Raw genomic sequence first — 19725 nt, 5'->3', positions numbered from 1 at the left:
TGTGTGAGAGACTATGAGGCTCACGAAGGACTTCAAGCTGCCTAGTTTCTCAGTGGAATCTTGGAACGCAGGTATTACTTAAACATGGAAGAAGATAAGGCATGTTATGGGAAGGCACTCGGCAGAGTGTAAATTAGTAAGAGAAGTTCCTGTTGATTGTCGGTGGTACAAAAGAGATCAATGGAAAATGGAAAGCTCAGCAGAGGCCAAAGTGGAAAACTCTTCATTCCAGACAAATGATTTTGAACTCTACTGTCCAAGATAAAGCTGTGAACGAATGGTGGAATGATCCACCTGTTTGGTGTATATGAGCTTTGGCATGCTCCTGCGAAGGGTTAGAGGCACAGGGAGGCTCTTTGGAGGCTGTCTGGGCAGTTGGTGTCTGTGGGAGCTGCCAAAATGAAATGTAAATGTACTGCTCAGAATAAACTGAAGGCATTTGATATATCCAGTGTCAACCCCATAATAGCCATGGCCCTTTTACTGTAACAGAGATTCCTGATGGCCATGTAATTGGCAGATTGGTGTTTTAAAACTAAGGTCAAATATAAGTAGATATAAGTTGTAGATATAAGTTGGCTTCTATCCATTGATTTTTACACATGATTTATTTTAGGGCTAGACACTGCTTTAAAGAGCAACTTGCCCAGGAATTTTATACCTGACCTAGGCCTCACATTACTACAGATTGTCCCTTCTCTCTCCCTTCTCCCCTCTTCATGAATTATTTATTTTTGTCTGAAAGGCAGATTTTACAGAGAGAGAAGCAGAGAGAGAGAAAAGGTCATCCGTCCACTGGTTCACTCAAAAAATGGTTGCAAAGGCCAGAGATGAGCTGATTCGGAGCTGGGAGCCAAGAGCTTCAGACTTCCCACCTGGGTGCAGCCTTCAAAGGAATCGGGCCATCCTCAACTGCCTCTGCAAGCCACAAGCAGAGAGCTGAACTAGAGTGGAGCAGCCAGGATGCAAACTAGCGCTGTTTGGGATGTTGGTACTTGCATGTGGAGAATTAGCCTGTTGAGCCACCACATCCCTTCTTTTACTTTTCCACAAATATGGCTACCAGGGACCAATGCCTTTTCATAAAGGCTTCTGTCAATTTGCAATAGTTTGAACATCATGGCTAAGCCAAACCTCACAGATAAAGAAACTGAAAAAAAAATAACCACTATAGTTTCTGGACTTCAGGTCAGATTGCAAATGAAATAAAAAATAAATTTCTTTTTTAATACGCTGAATATCCTATTTCTCTTTTAATATTATAACCCCAGCTGTTTGGTTATTATTCTGCTTTTCGTGCTAGCATATTAATATCAGAGCTGGTTATAGATTTGTCAGTATTCAGATGTGGAAAAAAAATCTGTCATTGACATAAGCAATTTCAGCATCTCAAGGAAGAACCACTGAGCTTTGTAATGGGGAGGAAGCAAAGGCTTGCCTAGATACTGTCAGCCTGGCTTAGTGAGGTGGGTGGAGCAGCTTTTTACTAAGTAGCTAATATGTTGTGTACCATTCACATTATAGGATCAGGATATTGTGGACTTTCTGTGACTGGAAACTTTGTTTTATTTATTTATTTTTTCAATCTGTTTTTCATAATACAGTTTCTTAGGCTCAGGGTTTTCCTCTCTTTCCCTTCTCTTCACCCTGCTCCCACTACTTTCCCCATGTGGTAATAATAGTTTAGTCCCTCAACAATAGTCACGAGTCCAACATTGTGCTATTTCAGTGTATCCTGACACTGTAGGTATAGAGAAAAGTTTAAAGTCCAGCATCCTAGTGTCAAGATATATTTAGCAGTTCATTGGGGGACAAATATCACATGTTCTCTCTGATATAAGGCAACCTTCATGCAAAATACAGCATCAATAGATATATAGATAAACATGTGTATACATATGTGGGGGGGGATCTATACAATGGAGGCAAGTGTATCATGAACTGGAGATACACTAAAGTATGCATCTCTACTTCTGAAGAAAAGAATGGAAACTTGTTTTAAATAAGTCCAAATCACTGATTTTCACTAAGGTGGGAAAGGTTGTTAGCATAATCGGTGGTTTAGAAATTCAAAAGTGGGTCTGAATAACTCAAACTATGATGCTAAGTAAAAAAAAGTGATAATCAAATTAGGATAATCAAATCAAATTGTTAGGTCTATAAAGAGGCTTGATGAAATGTAGTTGTGCTGTTCTGTTGCGCTCTCATTAGGTGGTCACTCCAGTAGGAGCTTATGGCTCTTCTTGGCACTGTGTACTGGAACCTCTGAAGCTCCAGGATGACAAAGATCAATAGGACATCTTGTGAAAGAGCAGATCAGATTCATTTATGTCTGGGATTCGGGTGGTGCTGCTGGCCCAGGGACTGTTCTTGGGCGGGCAGGGCTGTGCATCCTTCTCTGCTCTGGCCCTGTGCAATCTTACCACCATTACAGAATCTTCTACATCTGTGCAGAGATACTTTTTCCTGAACAGTGCCCTCCAAAATTCTAGTAAAGAATTGGCATGGCCAAGGAGATAGGGTAGGCTGTAGACATGGACTCACACAAATGCAGCTGGACCCATTCATGGGCTTAATGTAGGCTGTTATCTGAAGAATGAGCTCCCATGCTCTAAAAAGAAATGAGTAATCTGGGAATAATGGATCCGGACTTTTCCATCATCCCTTCCTTAAGGGAAGCCAGTACTTGCCAAGATTCTAGTGTGCCAGGTTGTACAAAGGGATTGCCCAAGGTCACACATATGAGTCTCATTTTACTTAAAGTTTGGGTTATTTCATGTATACCCTGCTTTCGCTCCTGCCCTGACTTTGTGCTATGTGTTTGCCTCAGGGGTCTAATGCTCTGCTGCTTCTGGTGAGAGCTGAATAATATTAGAAATTATGCAGCTTTTGTACATGGACTCTGCAAAAGAATGGGATAAAAAATCAATATACATATATCGATTATATGTGTGTAGATAATGCAGTCTACATGAGTATATATGTATGCATATGTTATATATACATACATATAAATCAATGAAAGACTGGAAACCAAAACTTAAAAATATATATCATTTGCAATAGCTACAGAACTGAAAGATGTATTTATAAATGTAGCAACTATAACTAGCTGTATAATACATGCAAACTGTGGTAGTTGCTACATATTCTATTATAAATGGAAGAAATCAAAGATACTCTAAATAAACAGGAAAGATGTACTGTATTTGTATGTTGGAAGACTTGGCATAATAAAAACATTAGTTCTCCCTAGATGAGTTATAGTTTTAAAACAATGTTCAAAAATCCCAGCAAAATTTTTTTTTACAACTGTAAACAAGCTGATTCTAAAATGGAAGCAAAATGGAATTAGGAGAGCAAAAGTAATTTTGAGAAAAAAGAAGGTAGTGTAAGTAAAATTTTTAGTTCTTTTTTTTTTAAGATTTATTTATTTTATTACAAAGTCAGATATACAGAGAGGAGGAGAGACAGAGAGGAATATCTTCCATTTAACGATTCACTCTTCAAGTGACCATAACAGCCAGAGCTGAGCTGATCCAAAGCCAGGAACCAGGAATTTTTTCTGGGTCTCCTATGTGGGTGCAGGGTTCCAAAGTTTTCAGCCATCCTCAGCTGCTTTCCCAGGCCACAAGCAGGGAGGTGGATGGGAAGTGGGGTCGCTGGGATCAGAACTGGTGCCCATATGGGATCCCGGTGCATTCAAGGCGAGAACTTTTAGCTGTTAGGCTGCTTCACCGGGCCCTGACACTATGCTTTTGAGTAGTGTCAATGTATGAAATACTTAGGGACAAACCTCATTCAACACAAAACATGGAAGAAACAAGTTAGAGAAGGCATACATCCATGGAGAAATATACTGTGTTCATGCAATGTAAAGATAAATATTGTAAAAACATTAAACAGGTTAGTTTGGATAAATTTATGAAATTACATTTAAATCCAGATGCCTACACTACCCAAAACGTCCTTTAAAAGTAAGGAAATTAGAGAATGTGACACTACCTGTTAGAGAATAAAAAAAAAAAACAACAAAAAACAGAGGTAATGACCTTCATTTTACTTTGCAATGGTGAGGATAAATTAAATTTGTTGCAGCTCTGATCTTGCATTTTAAGACACACACAGAGCAACCATAAAAATGGGTGATATATGTGAATATCATAAATCTTAAGAAAACATCAAAGTAACTGGGAGGGTTTAGCCAGAAAAGGGTTTATTGAGGAGTTTTGAGAACTATAAGGACTATCTTATTAGGAGTGGTACTTGAGTTAGTCAGTGCAGCTTTAGGCCAAAGATCCGTAACAAAACTGAGATGGACGAGGATCAGTTGAAGGACCCACTTTCTTAAAAGGGCTCAGCGACTTCTTGAGGTTGTAAAGGTGTGGAGTCTGAGCAGGCACTGTAAACCGTCTGCAGTGTACAATCTGTCAGGTTTAGTTCAGTATTCCTTAAAGTGTTATCCCGGGCCTGTGTGCATCATGCTCTCAGAGAAGCTGGCTCCTAACCTACACAGGAATCTTTGGGAACAGGAACCATGAACTTGCGTTTTTACAAGCTTTACCAAGTGAGTTACACATGAATGAAATTTGGAAATTGGTGGTTGAGATAACTGACAGGAGGGTTTTTTTTTAATTAGTCCAGAAAATCTAATTTTCCTCTACTTTTCTGTAAGTCTCTTTTTCATTTTGTTGTGTAAATATGAGAAGGTTTCTAACAATCCCACGACCAATGAAGCGCTGGAGCACAGACTTGGCATGCTTGACAGTGGGATGATTCAATGTGTGGTCATGTGATGGTTTTCATGGAAGAGCAGCCAGCTCACCTACTGACTGCCATCTCTACTGCAATGTCAAGAGTGCAGCAATTTTTGGACCAATAGTTGTGACATATATTATACTGCATTGTTGAGCCAACTTAGTCTCAAAGTCACAGTTCTTAGCTAGAGAAAATCTGCATTGGAGATGCTCCATATAGCCCCCTGAATTTGGGAGTATATCCATTAAAACAACAACATTTCAATTTTTAGGTTAAAAAATTAATTGCCACCTGAAATCCAAATATAATTTCATGACAGGAAAAAATATATGATTTAGCTACATTATATTTGCTGTTATACAACTCATAAGCATCAATTGAACTGTGTTTATTCTCATAGGATTCTGGGTATACACCAACAATAAGAAAGGATAGAAACTCTGCCACAAAAAAAAATGGTGGAGGGGACAATTTTGCTAGTAAATTCAGCGTGATATAATTTAATGAGTACATGTAGATGCATTTTGGACACTTATGAAATTTGAAATGATAAGTTAGCTCTGGTAAATTCTTTGGGAATTAATTTTGCCTGATATTGATATAACTTTACCAGCTTGTTCAGCCTTCGTGCATGCATGGTTTGTCTTTCTCCATCCTTAACTTGTAACTTGTGACTTTAAAGCACATTGTCTGTAATATATGTAAACAGCGTAGAGTTGTTTTTGTTGCTACCCCGGTCTAACAATCTGGAAGTGTTTAGTCCATAAATTAGAGTGTTCAGGCCATTCGCATTTCATCTTATTATTGTTGTGGTTGTGTTGAAGACTACCATCTTTCTGTTTGTTTTTTATTGATTCCTTCTGTTCTTTTGCCTTCCTTTTCCTGTTGGGTTTTGTGGGGGGCGGGAGGTAACCAAGTGATTTTGTGTATTTCATCTTGTTTGCTGTTTTTTGACTTTTTAATCTGTTGTCTGAAAAATTAACCATATGCGTGGTTAACCTATTACATGTATGTTCAATTAATTTTGTACTGCCTCATATACTTTTCCTAACAGTGTAACTGTGCTACTCTTGTCCTATTTTACTACTACGTATGTTATAACACTCCACAAAAGAGTTTATGCTCTGTCAATCAAATTTTGAAGGTTTTTTTTTTTAAGTACTAATTATTTGGAAGTCAAAGTTAGAGAGGGAGAGGCAGAGAAAGATCTATTTACTGGGTCACATCTCAGGTGGCCACAACAGCTGGGGCTGCGCCAGGCAAAATGGTGCCAGGAGTTGCTTCTGGGTCTCCCACATGTTTGGCAGATTCCCAGGCACTTGGGCCATCTTCTGCTGCTTTCACCAGAACATTACCTGGATTGGCCATTGGCTAGAAATAAGTGAAGTAAGCAGGACTCAAACTAGTGTTACAGGTGGTGGCTTTACCAGCTAGGCCCTATTGCTGGCCCCTGAAACTGTGTTTTTGTTGTGGTGGTGTTTTTTGGTGGTGGTGGTGGTGGGTTTTTGTTGTTGTTGTTGTAATAAATGAAAAATGGTGTTTTATAATTACACACATACAGATACATACCTTACAACAAATGACATTTCAATGAAGGACAGACCAAAATACAGGAAGATGGTCCCATAGATTCTACTGGAGCTAACAAATTCCTATCACCTAGACAGCGTAGCTGAAAAAGCCCTATTCACCACTGCTGTCACAGCCATTGTAGCATCAGAGTTTAATATATTACTCACCAGTGGGTGCTGTGTACAGGTATAAATAAACCTGCTGTGCTGGCAGTCCTACAACACAATGTACAACATATAAAGGTATGTGTAATTTTTTTCAATACTTGATAATGATAATAAATGACTATGTTATTGGTGTGTTTATTTGATATACTGTATTTTTTGTTGCTATTTTCCAGAATTCTCCTCCAAATTGTATATATTAAAAAGTTAACAGTCAAGCAGCCTCAGGCAGGTCTTCCAGAGATGTCAAGAAGAAGGCATTGTTGTCTGAGCAATGGCAGATGCCCACATGTTATTGGCCCTGAGGATTTCCCAGTGTGACAACATGTGGGAAGACAGACATAATTATGACCTTGACCTTACACAGCCTAGTCTTGTGTGCATGCGTGTCTTTATAACACAGAAGTTTAAAAAGTAAATTAGGATAAAGAAAGCTTCTAGATAAGGTCATTAGAATATTTTTGTACAGTTTTACAATATGTGTTTTAAGCTAACTATTAAGAGTCAATGAAAAGTTAAAGGAAACTTGAAGGTTTATAAAATGAAATGTGACAGTGTAATAAGACTAATGTTTTATTGGAGAAAGAAAACATATTTATAAATTCAGTGTGGCTTAAGTGCACAGGATTTATAAAGTCTACAGCCATGCACAGGAAGGTTCCATTTACTCATGCAGAGCACCCTCCTGTCTTACCTTTAATATTCAGACCAATACAGGTGTTCCATCTTTTTCTCTCTATGGTGTACATTTTACTGTAACTTGTACATATATGGATATGTAAATACTATTATGATTGCTCAGCATAGTGCAGTGGGCATTCCGTGCAGGTTTGGGTAAGTGCACCGTATTGTGTTCTCACAGGGGAGGAGATGGGGAGATGTAGATCAACGGACATGAAAAAACAGATATGAAGGAAAAATAAGTTGGGAGGCCTAGTACACAACTTAAACAATTGTACTGCATTAGGGATTTTTGTGAATGAGCAGATTTTAGCTGCTCTTGTCATGCAGAGAAAAAGATATGAAATGAAATGTTAATCTGCCTCACTGTGGTAATCATTTTACCATTTATAAGCATGCTATAATGTCATGTTGTAAAACTCAAAATACATAGCTTTAAAATAAAAGAAGACGATTAAGGATTTGAAGGCAGTTAATATGGAGAATTTAGCTCCCACCGCCACTGTGGCTTCTTCTGGTCAGGGATTCTTTGTTCCATGTTCTCGTCCTCTGGTTCCTTGCTCCTTTAGGCCAACAAGACTGCGAGGTTTTGGCTTGAGTTCTAGCTTCCTGTGCAGTAGTGAGCCTGCAGACTCCTCCAGAGGATCGCTGCTTTCATGGGTCAAAGCTCCCCTGTTTCTGGCAGCTTATGATCACTTTCCAGTGCCTTCCGGTGGTTTTCAATTTTTATCCAGAATTTGTAGCTTTCATCTACAGGAGCGTTACTCCAATAAACATTACTCTATTTCCACATGGATTTAGTGCTTTTGTGCATTTTTTATGTCAATTGTCCTGATTCCATCAGAGTTTCTTCTTCCAGGTACCACTTCCTGTATCAGAGAAGATCATCTAGTGGTGGGTGAAATTAGTGTAAACTCCATGAAACTTTCAAACCAATTGTTGTGCTATAAATAGCTAATCTGATTGTAGTCTGTCACTTTAATAATCATTTCTCTTTATTTTCTTTCACACCAGCCCCTAAAATTTTTTAGTGAATTCTTCTGTTAAGAGTGTCTTGGCGTTTTAAACCTTCGTTATTGGGGGGAAAGTACAGCTGCTTTTACAGTGAAAGCGACTTGATGGCGTGGCAGGCCGTGCCCTTGATTCAGCAGGATTTGAGTGTCTCCCGTGAAGTTTCGTAAGACCCTCGTCCTCAGTGGGATCGTCGCGTCTTTGAGAGGTGAACTTCTAGATGATGATTTCTTTGGGGCACCACCTCAGAAGTTCTTGCAGGGCCAGGTTAGTTCTCAAAGAGCTAGATACAAAGCAAGGTGACCCCACATGTTAGGCCCCCTCCACACGTAGCCGTTTCCTTTTCTGCTTCTGTGCCATGTTGTAACAAAACCAGGGAAGCCCTCCCCAGACACCAGGACAGTGTTGTTTGTTTTTTCCAAACACAAGAATCATGAGTCAACTCTCTCTCTCTCTCTCTCTCTCTCTCTCTCTCTCTCTCTCTCTCTCTCAGTAAGTAGCCAGCCTCAAGCATTTTGTTAGACCAACATAAATATTGAGAAAGCTCCCCCTCTGGGGTCAGTTCTTGTGAGGTCATCAATGTCCTGATGAGTGTCACTTACTTATTTAGATGATGCAATTGACAGTTTCATCTTCCTGTAATGGCTGGTTCACAGTTTTCCCAAGAGTTATGCATATTCTAATGCATCCACTTTGCTTTTTTAGTCTTCACAGATTGATTTACTACTGACTCAAGGGAAATCTCAATCATTTCTCTGGTTCTCAAGTTTCTCAGACATTTCCAGCATATTCCTTTGCCTCATGGAACTGTTACAAAAAAAAATCCATAATGATGTTCCCCAAAGCCACACAGTTCTTCCAGTGAGTAAGGCTGAATGAATCAGAGGAGACTAAGAGACTTCTGGAAAATTCTATCAGCTGATAGTCACCTAAGTCGTAACTGATTCTATGAATATTCTTTGGAAAACCGCTATTGGAAATAAACTTTGTCAACCTCTCTCTCTTCCTGTATTGCTTTTTAGCTAATATCTGTATCTTTAGGTAAGTGCTATGCTAATTGTAAATTTTGAGGTTAAAAACTAAATTGGGAGACTAGCACCATGACTCGGTCTTCTACCTGCAAGTAAGTGCCACATCCTGTATGGGGGTTCGTGTCCCTGTTCTGCACTTCTGATCCAGCTCCCTGCTTATGGCCTGGGTAAGCAGTGGAAAATGGCCCAGGTTCTTGGGCCCCTGTACCTTCATGGGATATCTGGAAGAGTTCCTGGATCCCAACCTCGGATCAGCTCAGCTTGATCATTGTGGCCATTTGGGGAGTGAACCAGCAGATGGAAAACCTTTTGCCTGTCTCTGTCTCCATCTCTCTAAATCTGCTTTTCCAATAAAAGTAAATAAATCTCCAAAAAAAAATTGAGGAGGAAATTAGCTTTCATATATTTTGCTGTTATAATGATCAATGTAGATTTCAACACATTTGCTCCAGTGGATCTGGGCCTTTTCTTTAAAGGTGGAATAATTTGATACTTGCTTGAGAGGCTCTTTCTGTTCTTTAACTCTTTTTATTTTCACTTATTTTTCTTCTATGTAGGAAATATTGAAAGTTTAAACTGTTTTCCGTAATCCTCTGACTGTCCCCCTTACTATTTATCTAGTAGCAAGAGTTAAATGACCCCATTACCTCTGAGAACCAGGGGCTTTAATTGCTCAGTTCATCTATTCCCAGTGAAGGAATGAGACGCAGGCTCTGATTTCTGTGTTGGATAACTTGGCAGTCACAGCTGCTATCCTATTTTAAGATTTTCTGGATAATAAAAGTGGGCAAATGTAATTCATGTTTTGTTTTAAAGTATGTGGTGCAAAGTGCTGGTTCAATCAAGAAATCTGTGCTCCAATTCAATCTCTTTTGCTTACTAGGTTTGTAATTTTGAGGGGGACCCAGTAGGCCCTTGAGGTTGGTTTTCTTATTTGTAAAGTGAAAGAACTGGTCTTGATATTTGTTCTAGATTACCTGTCCTTTGTAGTAAAACAAACCAATGCGAAATACCTGTCTGCTCAGTAGAGTTGAGATTCAAGGACAGTTCTGGTCAGTGGTCAGTGAAACGTGAGTTCCTGTTCTCTGACGGAAAAACTTGAGCTGTTGTTTTGGAAAGCATTCCTCTACGTTTTCATTGCTGTTTTAAGAGATTATTGTAATGTTGAATTTTTAAATGCAGAACAATTCTATGTAGCAGAAGTACAAATTAGAAACATTGTAATAAAAAATGAGTGCTGTCAATTATGGCAGTTACAATGTAATCAGTACCACACTTCTCCTGAGGCCTGGGAGGAAACCGGATGTGTCTAGGATGGCTGTATTATCCCTTGCTTTTAAACAGAAATCTTCTGGTTGTCATGGGTCCTTGGAAACACTGACATAACCTTGAATAATTTATCACTGATGTTTTTCAAGCACATTCTCCTCCAGGCTTTGCCTCTGCCTCTTCTCTTCTAACTGTGTTTTAATTCTCAGATCAGATGTTTTTGCTCTAAAAATTCCTCATTCCCTTTCTCCTTCATGACAACCTTTATCCTTGTAGTTAACATCTTGTTTTAATAATTGCAAATTTCAGACCAACTGTAAGCTTTTATGGTACAATTCGGTGGTCATTCAGTCCTAAATAAATTGTAAGATCTATTATTTCTTCCCTTGATACATCAGTTTATTGACTCTTATTGTCGGTGTTCATGTCTAATATTACTGTGTTGCATCAATTCTTTGGTATTTCTTTGCATTTCCTTGGTGATTAGTATATGGGCATTTTTTTTCCAGTGTGTGTCTGAAAGGAATGTATGTTCTCTATTTGATGACCACAGCTCTAAGATTGATTTTTTAAAAAAATTAATTGTGTTATTTTCCATGACACAGTTTTGTAGGCACAAAGTTTTCCCACTTTTCCTCCTCTCTCTCCCTCCCCACCTTCGCCTTCCACCATTCCCCCTCCCTTTATTACAGCAGTGTAGTCCTCCAGCAACTGTTACAAGTTCAACATTCTGCTGCTCATGTACACATGGCATTATAGACATAGACAAAGGCAGAAAATCTAGATCACGTTATGAGGTGCATTTAACTATTTCCCTGGGAGTAGAAATGCATGCTGCAAGGTGTCTTCACTCCCCTGTATGCTAACCTCCATTATACAGTTCCTCCATGAGAATGTATGTATATACTTGTTCACCTACATTTTTATTTGTTTTGTATTTTACATGAATGTTGTCTTATATCAGAGAGAACATATGATATTTGTCCTTTTGGTATTGGTTTATTTCACTGAGCATAATGGTCTCTAGTTGGGACAATTTGGTTGTAAATGGTAGAATTTTGTCCGTTTTAATAGCTGAGTAGTATTCCACAATGTAAATGAACTATGGTTTTTTATCTATCCCTCTTTTTGTGGGTTTCTGGGTTGTTTCTATGTCTTCATTTTTGTGATTTGTGCTTTTATAACCATTGGGTTGCAGGTGGCTTTCTCAAATGCAGATTTCACTTCTTTTAGATATATTCCCATAACGGGATAGCTGGGCTGTATGGTAGATCAATTTTCAGTTGTTTGAGCATCTCCATACTGACTTCCGTAGTGGTTTTACTAGCCTCCACTCCCACCAACAGTGAAACAGGGTACCATTCTCCCCATATCCATGCCAGTAGGTGTTGTTAGTAGAGTTCTGAATGTAGGCCAATCTCACTGGTTTAGGTAGAACCTCAATGTGGTTTTCATTTGTATTTCCCTAATGACTAGGGAGCCTGAACATTTTTTCATATGTCAATTAGCCATTTGTATTTGTTCTTTTGAAAAATGCCTGCTCATTTCCTTTGCTCATTTTTCACAGGTCTTTTGTTTTGCTGTTGAGTTTCTGCAGCTCTTTGTAAATCCTGGATATTAGTTCCCTGCTGTTGTCTAGTGTGCAAAGATTTTCTCCCATTCTGCTGGTTGCCTCTTTGCTTTGTTGATCATTCCTTTGCTGTACGGAAATTTCACCAGCTGATACAGTCCCATTTGTTTATTTTGGCTTTGACTGCCTATGCATTTAAGAACTTTTCTAAGAAGTCTTTCTCAATTCCTGTATCTTGTAGAGTGCTTCCTATATTTTCCTCCAGTAGTTTGATGGTTTCTAGGTGAAGATTTAGGTCCTTGACCCATTTAGACCAGATTTTTTGTTTAAAATGACAAATGGGGAGCTTGCTTCTGCTGCAGCCTTCTGGCCAGTGGTCCCAACAGCATTTCTTGAAGAAAGCAGTGCTTTTCCATGGGTTGTTTTTAGTTCTCCTGTTGGAGAGAGTTGGCTGTACATGTGTAGGCTCCCTTCTGGGGTTTCTGTTCTGTTCCATTGATCTGTTCTTTTTTTGTACCAGTGCCAGACTGTTTTGATTACCACTGCCTTGTAGTATGTCTTGAGGTTTGAAATTGTGATTTCTCTAGCTTTATTTTTATCATTCAGGGTAGTTTTGGCTATCCATGGTCTCTCGTGTTTCCAGATGAATTTGTATACCATGTTTTATACTTGTGAGAAGAATGTTGCTAGGATTTTGATTAGGATTTTATTGACTATGTATATTACTTTTGATTACATTGACATTTTGTTGATGTTGATTCCACCAATCAAGGAACACAGTAAATTTCTACATCTTTTGAAGTATTCTTTTTTTTAATATTTTATAATTTTCCTCATTGAGGTCATTCAAATATTTTGTTACATTTATTCTAAGTTATTTAAAGTTCATCTCCACTATTTTACAAGAAACTGTTCCTATAAGTTCTTTCTCAGTACTACCACTTTGTACAGTCTTTCAGAAACAGTGTTTGGCTATATCTAATTAAGTGAAGATACACACAACGCATGAGTGATTCTACTCCAAGTAGAGAGCCCAGGGCAATGTTTGCATGCGTTCACAGGAGGCACGCATACGCACTACTCACAGCACCCCTTTTCATGATATGATCAAACTGGAGACTACCCAAATATTTGTCAATGGCAAATTGATAAATAATTTGTGTTGGATTGATAAAAATGGGATACTATACAGCCCTGAGGAGGAGCCAGTTGTCATATGGACACAAAAACACACACCATGTAATTTCAGTCAAATTTAGAACAAGATAAATGAATTTCCACTGATGAAAGTCAGGAAAGGAACAACCCTTAGAAGGACTGGTGCCTAGAAGAGGGCACAGGAGAAGCTGTGGCATCCTGATAGCTTTCTGTTTCTCGCTCTGGTGCAGCATGCAGGAGGCTTTCCAGGCTTTGAACTGTACAATTATGCTTACCTCTCTGCTCATATCTATCTGTGGTCAAAATCAATTTAAAAATACATGTGCTTGACTTGCAAATACCCCCCACAAATATACAGGAAATCAAAGAGACTAATGTCTCCCCTTTTTAAGAAAATCAAAGTGAGTCACTATTGTTATCTACCAGCTGTGTCTCCAACTTGTTCATTTTATGAGGTATTATGTTAGTGCCCTCCCACCAAACCACACCAAGATCAGTAAAGGAATTATGTAAATACAATAGCCAATCCTGATGAAACAGCAATTATATATCTTAGCAGCTGTGTACTTCTGTTCATGTTAGATAATTAGCCAGAAAATTGTTTGCATAATTATTTTATGGAGCATTTGGTGATTTAACCATTTAACTCTGAAAGCTTATCCAAAAGTCATTAAACCATTTAAAGTGTTAGAGATCACAGTTGGTGCTGTTTCAGCAAACTTAACAAAACCCAAATGGTCTCAGAATTTCATGGATCTCTTCTGTGTAACCAATCATTGCAGCTGGCAGGTTTGAACTAGTTTTTGCTTTTAAAATTTTTATTATTTTCTCTCTAAAAGACTCTTTTAAAATGATATATAACCAAAATGAGTTCTTGGGCCTGCCACTGCTATTTCTGATTAGATGAAAGTACACATGTATCAAGGCCCTGGTTATTAAATCCATGTGCCTCATCCCCTGTTTGTGACTAAGACACATAGAGAAGAAATCGAGAGTTACGAAAGGGGGGCAAAAGCAATGATGGGAAAATTGACCTTGGAGATTGGTTTGCAAAATATTTCTGACCCACCACGATACAGCCAACTTTGTAACACTTTGATAGCTTTTCTGCACACTACTAGTGTTGGAGTAACTATATTTGATGACATGATACTTCCAAGAGGAATACACCTTTTGTTTTTTTGTTGTTGTTGCTTAGCTGAGCAACCCAGCTCCATGTGTCGGGCAAGATACTAAGGTGAGTTACTCAGAAAGTCGTGCTGGCCTGCTACTGCACTGGGCTGGGGATCTGACTACTGGTCTGTGTAACCTCTCAAAGACTTAGTCCTTGCTTCTAAAATGGGAACACTGGAAGCAATTAGAATGATGCTGCATGTTCAGATTATAGTTCAGCTTTCTATGCTCACATCTCAGTGCAGCCCTTACTTGCTCTGTGACCTTGGGCTTGTTGTCACTTAACCTCTCTGCAATTCTGGCTAATTTCTGTAGTACCTGTGTCATCCGGGGGTTGAGGACACTTGAGCCTGGATAATGTATAAGCAACAGGAATCTTCCTTTTATGGTTCTAGAAGGTGAGATCCAAGACCAAGGCATCGACATTCAGTGTCTGGTCAGTCTTGCTGTGTCCTTACATGATTGAGTCGTCCAGCAGAGACCCATCCTGTTCATACTCTCACAGTATGATGGTAGGTTTGCAATTTAGGGAGGCACATGCAGCAGGAGTAAATGAATTGGTACACAAATGAGAAGCTCATAGAATGGCCTGGTGCACAACAAACATGTGGTAGAAGATACCTGTTGTTCTTTTGTCTCCTAATTGTTGAGGAGAATAAAGTAATACTGTGTGCATGCAAGTACTGCTTAAACTGAAAATCTTAGGAATGATCATTCCTGTAATCCTGTCATTTCCCACAGATGACCCATTTACGATTCTCTAGGGAAAAGTCTGAGGAAATTTAAAATCGAATTACCAAGCACAAGTTCCAGTTAGTGCTCCTGAGGGAAGAAACCCAAATTATGTAGCTGCCATCAATTAATTAAGTCTTCATAGTGAGCCCACTGCAGGCACAGCTCAGCTGGAAGATAGAAATTGAATAGTTAAGTCCAGAATGAGAACACAAGGGGGACAACTATTGCTCAAGAAACACACACGCTCTGTCATTTTAACCCCCCCCCCCCCGGGAGACGCTGCTAGTGGTCCGGGTTTCTTTTTAGAGAGAAGAAAATGTTCTAAAACTGATTGTGGGGATGGTTACACACCTCGGTGAATGTAGCATGATCACAAATCTTACGCTTTAGATGGAAGGACAGGATGATTTTCGAATTACATCTCAAATAAGGCTGTCATTATTTTAAAGGCTCCCTGTACTTCAGTGCGTAACACAGGTTTGTAAAACAGAAAAGAGTGCCCTGGGGCTGGTACTGAGGTCAGGGTCCCATGCCTGAACTTCAAGGGTTGAGGATAGGCACGACAGGTGGTGGCAGTTTAAAACCCCTCTGCACCCTGGGCATACAGGAAACCATGGCAATTTCTCTATTATAAGTTGTTTTTTTTTCTTTTCTCATTTGTTCTTAAGGGTGTTTGAGTCATACTATGAAACCTGGCATGGGAGCCAGTGAGGGTGGGAGGATGAAAAACAGGTGCAAATGACCTGGGGAATGTGAAGAGAAGAGGCCAGTGGGTAAACGGTTCCTCTCTAGGACAGGTGTTTGCTCTGCCAGCTGTGCTTAAGATCCAACCCCTCCATACCTGTCTGCCAGTGGTGGTGGTGGTGATAAGGGTAAGTCCCGTGGCCCCTGCTGACCACTAGCCTGGCCTCCCAGTCGGGAGGTGAATAGGAGCTTGCAGCATAGGCCCCTGGCAGAGGCAAAAGTTGCTTCTTTGCAGCACAAATGACAACGAGCCCCTGGAAAGAGACAGGCAGACCTGAACAAACACACGCTGGGCCAAAAGCCCCAGGACAAATCACCAGCTCACCTTCTCAGAGCTGACAGGGAGGGCGTGGTCTTTGGAGGCTGGTCAAGCCAGTTTGCCCAGATGTCCAGCTTGGAGGGCTGTGTGGAGGATTTCTGCCCCTGGGGGAGTGGAGAGGAACCTTTACCAATCTAGTGAGCAGCCATCCTGCGCACGGGGAAAAGCACCCCTCCCTATGTGTAATTTTCTTGGGAGATGGACTTTAACTACTAGTGCATATTTGTTATTTTTACCCAGAAGGTACCAAGAGGTCAGGTACTGCAATATACTAGCGACTAAAGAGTAAACATTTGAGGGGAAATATAATATGCACATGGCTTGAAAGCATCCCCCATAAGATCTTTTATTAATTACAAAAGAGTACAGTAACATCAAATTTAGAAATGTCATATGGGGCAAAATGCATGGAGTGCTGTTGCACTGAGAAGGATCCAAATACACATAACCTGAATATAGACAGAAGGCACATTCACAATAAGATACCACAAAATAGCTGGTTAGCATTCTTCAACTATGTCAAGGTCTTAAAGGACAAGAGAAACAAAGACTAAAGAATCGCTCAAGATTAAAGGGGACTAAAGAGAGCCAGGGAAGTGCCTGATCCTGCATTGGACCATTTTGCCAGGGAGTCTACTGTGACAGCAACACAATTTGAATAAGGTCTGAAGATTAGGTAACAGTGTGGCAGTGTTAATTCTCTGATTGAAATACTCAAGCTGTGTTGATGCAAGAAAAATGTCCTTGTTTGAGGGCACAGACCCTGAAGTATAGTGATGAATAAGGAGACAGCATCATACCTGCAACTTTCCTTCCCAATAGTCACAACATGGTAATGATAAGGAGATGTAATTAGAGGGAGAAAGAAAACGGTGAAGCCAGGGTGTGGAAACACGAACATCTGAAGAATGTGGGTGAACGGTCTGTTAGATCTCTTGCTCTGTTACTGCAACTATCATTGTAAATTTGGAATATTTCAAAATAAACAGTTTAGGAAAGCATTGCGTTTCCCAGGAGAAGAAAGTGAAACATCCTGCACAGCCTGTTGAGCTCAGTTTTGCTTGTAGAGGCTCCAGAAAAGAGGGTGCCAGTGTGAATAAAGTGGTTCTCCTGGCAGCTCCGCGGCTGTGTGCTCCTGCTGGAGCTTCAGAATTCCAGAGAAGTCTCTTGGGGTGCCTGCTCTGTGGCTTACCAGCTTCATCCTTTCCCCCCAAAAGGGAGCCAAGCCTTTTAATGGTTAGGAGAATGTGAAACACTCCCTGTTGCTCTCCACATTTGGAAATAATATCTAACATGACGGAAAGGCCAGGCTGCCTGTCCAAGGAAATCACTCCCCATCCTCCTCTCGGGTACAGCATGGAAGAACTGTTGTTTTGGATTATTAGGATAATGAGATGCAGATGAGAACTAGTCTTACAGGGCTGCAGACTTGAAATGCCTTCAACTGGATGTCAGATCCCTCCTCTCTTGGCCTGCCTCGTTTTCTCTTTACCTTCGTTCATGTTTATGAGTTCATGAACTGCTATCACCAAGACACTGTGGGAAGTTTAGGACTTTGTAATTTCATCATTTGCCAAATGTCTTTAAAAACCTGAGTGTAACATTCTGTGTCTATCTTCATTCCAAGTTGTATTTGTAGCAGATGAAAAGAAATAAGGAGAAGGAGACGGGGGAGAAGGAAAGGGAACAAAATGGAATTAATAAGTGGTTTATAGCATTAACATTTAATGTCAGTGGAAGTGGACGGAAATAGTCACTGGCAGGTGAAACTAAGGTTCAGAGAGATTAAGAAGGCGCTGATGGGGCCAAGCACAATGGTTTAGTGGTTAACTCCTTGCCTTGCACACACCAGGATCCCACATAGGCACCAGTCCATCTCCTAGCTGCCCCACTTCGCTCCAGCTCCCTGCTTGTGGCCTGAGAAAGCAGTAGAGGACGACCTAGAATCTTGGGACTCTGCACCGGTATGGGAGACCCAGAAGAAGCTCCTAGCTCCTGGCTTTGAATCAGTTCAACTCCAGCTGTTGCAGCCACTTGGGGAGTGAACCAGCAAAGGGAAGATCTTTCTCTCTGTATCTCCTTCTCTCTTTAAATCTGCCTTTCCAATTAAAAAAATATATAAATGTTTCATTTTTAAAAAGAAGGGCATTGATGTCATAAGACAGATGTAAACCTGCAGCCTGTGCTGTTTCTACTTCGCTAGTTAATATTTATGAGCTGTTATTTGTTGATTTTTATTGTAAAATAGTATATTTTCACTAATAATGGAGAAAATTGCCAAATTCTATAGAAAACAAACAGACAAAAAAGGGCAGTTTTTAAAAATCCAGTAATTCTACTACTCATGCTAACTTCATTCATAACATATTTATAGAAAAGTGTTTTTTACTGTTACCAGAAAATCTCAGTGGATTCTTTCCTCAGCTTAATATAGAACTAAAAAGCCAGGACCCGGTTGCAGACAGAGTTTATTTGTGAAGGGACCGGGTGAGCAGAGAAAGAAGAGGGAAGGGGCAAGCACCTCGCGAGAGAGCCAGGAGGAGGGAAGCCTCTGGAAAGGAGAGAGGTGGAGACAGCAGAGATTTGAGGAAGGGTCTTGGCATTTTAAGCAATCCCTGGCCCTTCCCTGTTGGACAGGAACCTACAGGTAAAAGATTCTCCATTGCTGGTCTCTTAACCAAGTAAGAAATGGCTGGGCAATTCTTGTGCCCTCATTTGAACATGTGGCCTTGGATGGTCTCAACTTTTTTATCTTTTCTAAATATGCCATGAATGAAATTTGAGAAAACTAAAAACAACATTTCTCTCCATCTTCAATGATAACATTTTAATAGTCTTTCAAAGGAAGGCCTTTCTAAGTATTCATTACACAGGATAACTTAAACACCTTTCAACTAGCTCAAAGCTCTAAAATCCAGGTTGATGTAAATAGGAGTGACACCAAAGTGACACTTTAAAGTGCTTTCCAGTGGCATGTCTACTTTCTCAGATGGATTTTTCTTCCTCTTGCTGGGAGTCATTGAGACCTTTTCTTCCTTTAAAAAAGTAAAAAATAATAAATCAGTGGCAAAAAGTTTACTGGCTGGATGAATGCTGTAGTTCTTTAGGAGATAGAAATAACCTTGAAAACATAGACAAAGACAGAGGGTAAGCTAAAATCTATTCTCCTATTGTAGATGTGAGGTCCAGCTGTGCCCCCCAGATTCCCTAAAGCCATAGGTTTACACACTGGGAAGTGTGTACCTCCTAGGAATCTCCCTCAGAAAACTCACTTTACTTTTCTTTATCCAGGCTCTTTCATCTTCTGGTACATTCACTAACAGTCTCCAGATAACTCTAAGGCATTAGTCAAGGCAGTCAAAGGCTCTCTCTCCATTAACTGAGTGGAGCAGAGCAATGACTCTATGCCTCTGCCTGTGTATAACAGTCCTGGATTGTTATGTGAGCAAAATTAAATTTCTGTCAGGCTGAGACATTGCATGTTTATGTCTGTTTGTTACTGTGGCTGAAAATATTACAACTGTAACAACAACAACAAAA

The sequence above is a fragment of the Ochotona princeps genome, chromosome 20, assembly GCF_030435755.1.
Source record: "Ochotona princeps isolate mOchPri1 chromosome 20, mOchPri1.hap1, whole genome shotgun sequence".
NCBI classification, from domain to species: Eukaryota; Metazoa; Chordata; class Mammalia; order Lagomorpha; family Ochotonidae; genus Ochotona; species Ochotona princeps.
The sequence above is the reverse complement of the archived record's forward strand: the minus strand, read 5'-3'. Positions refer to the sequence as shown.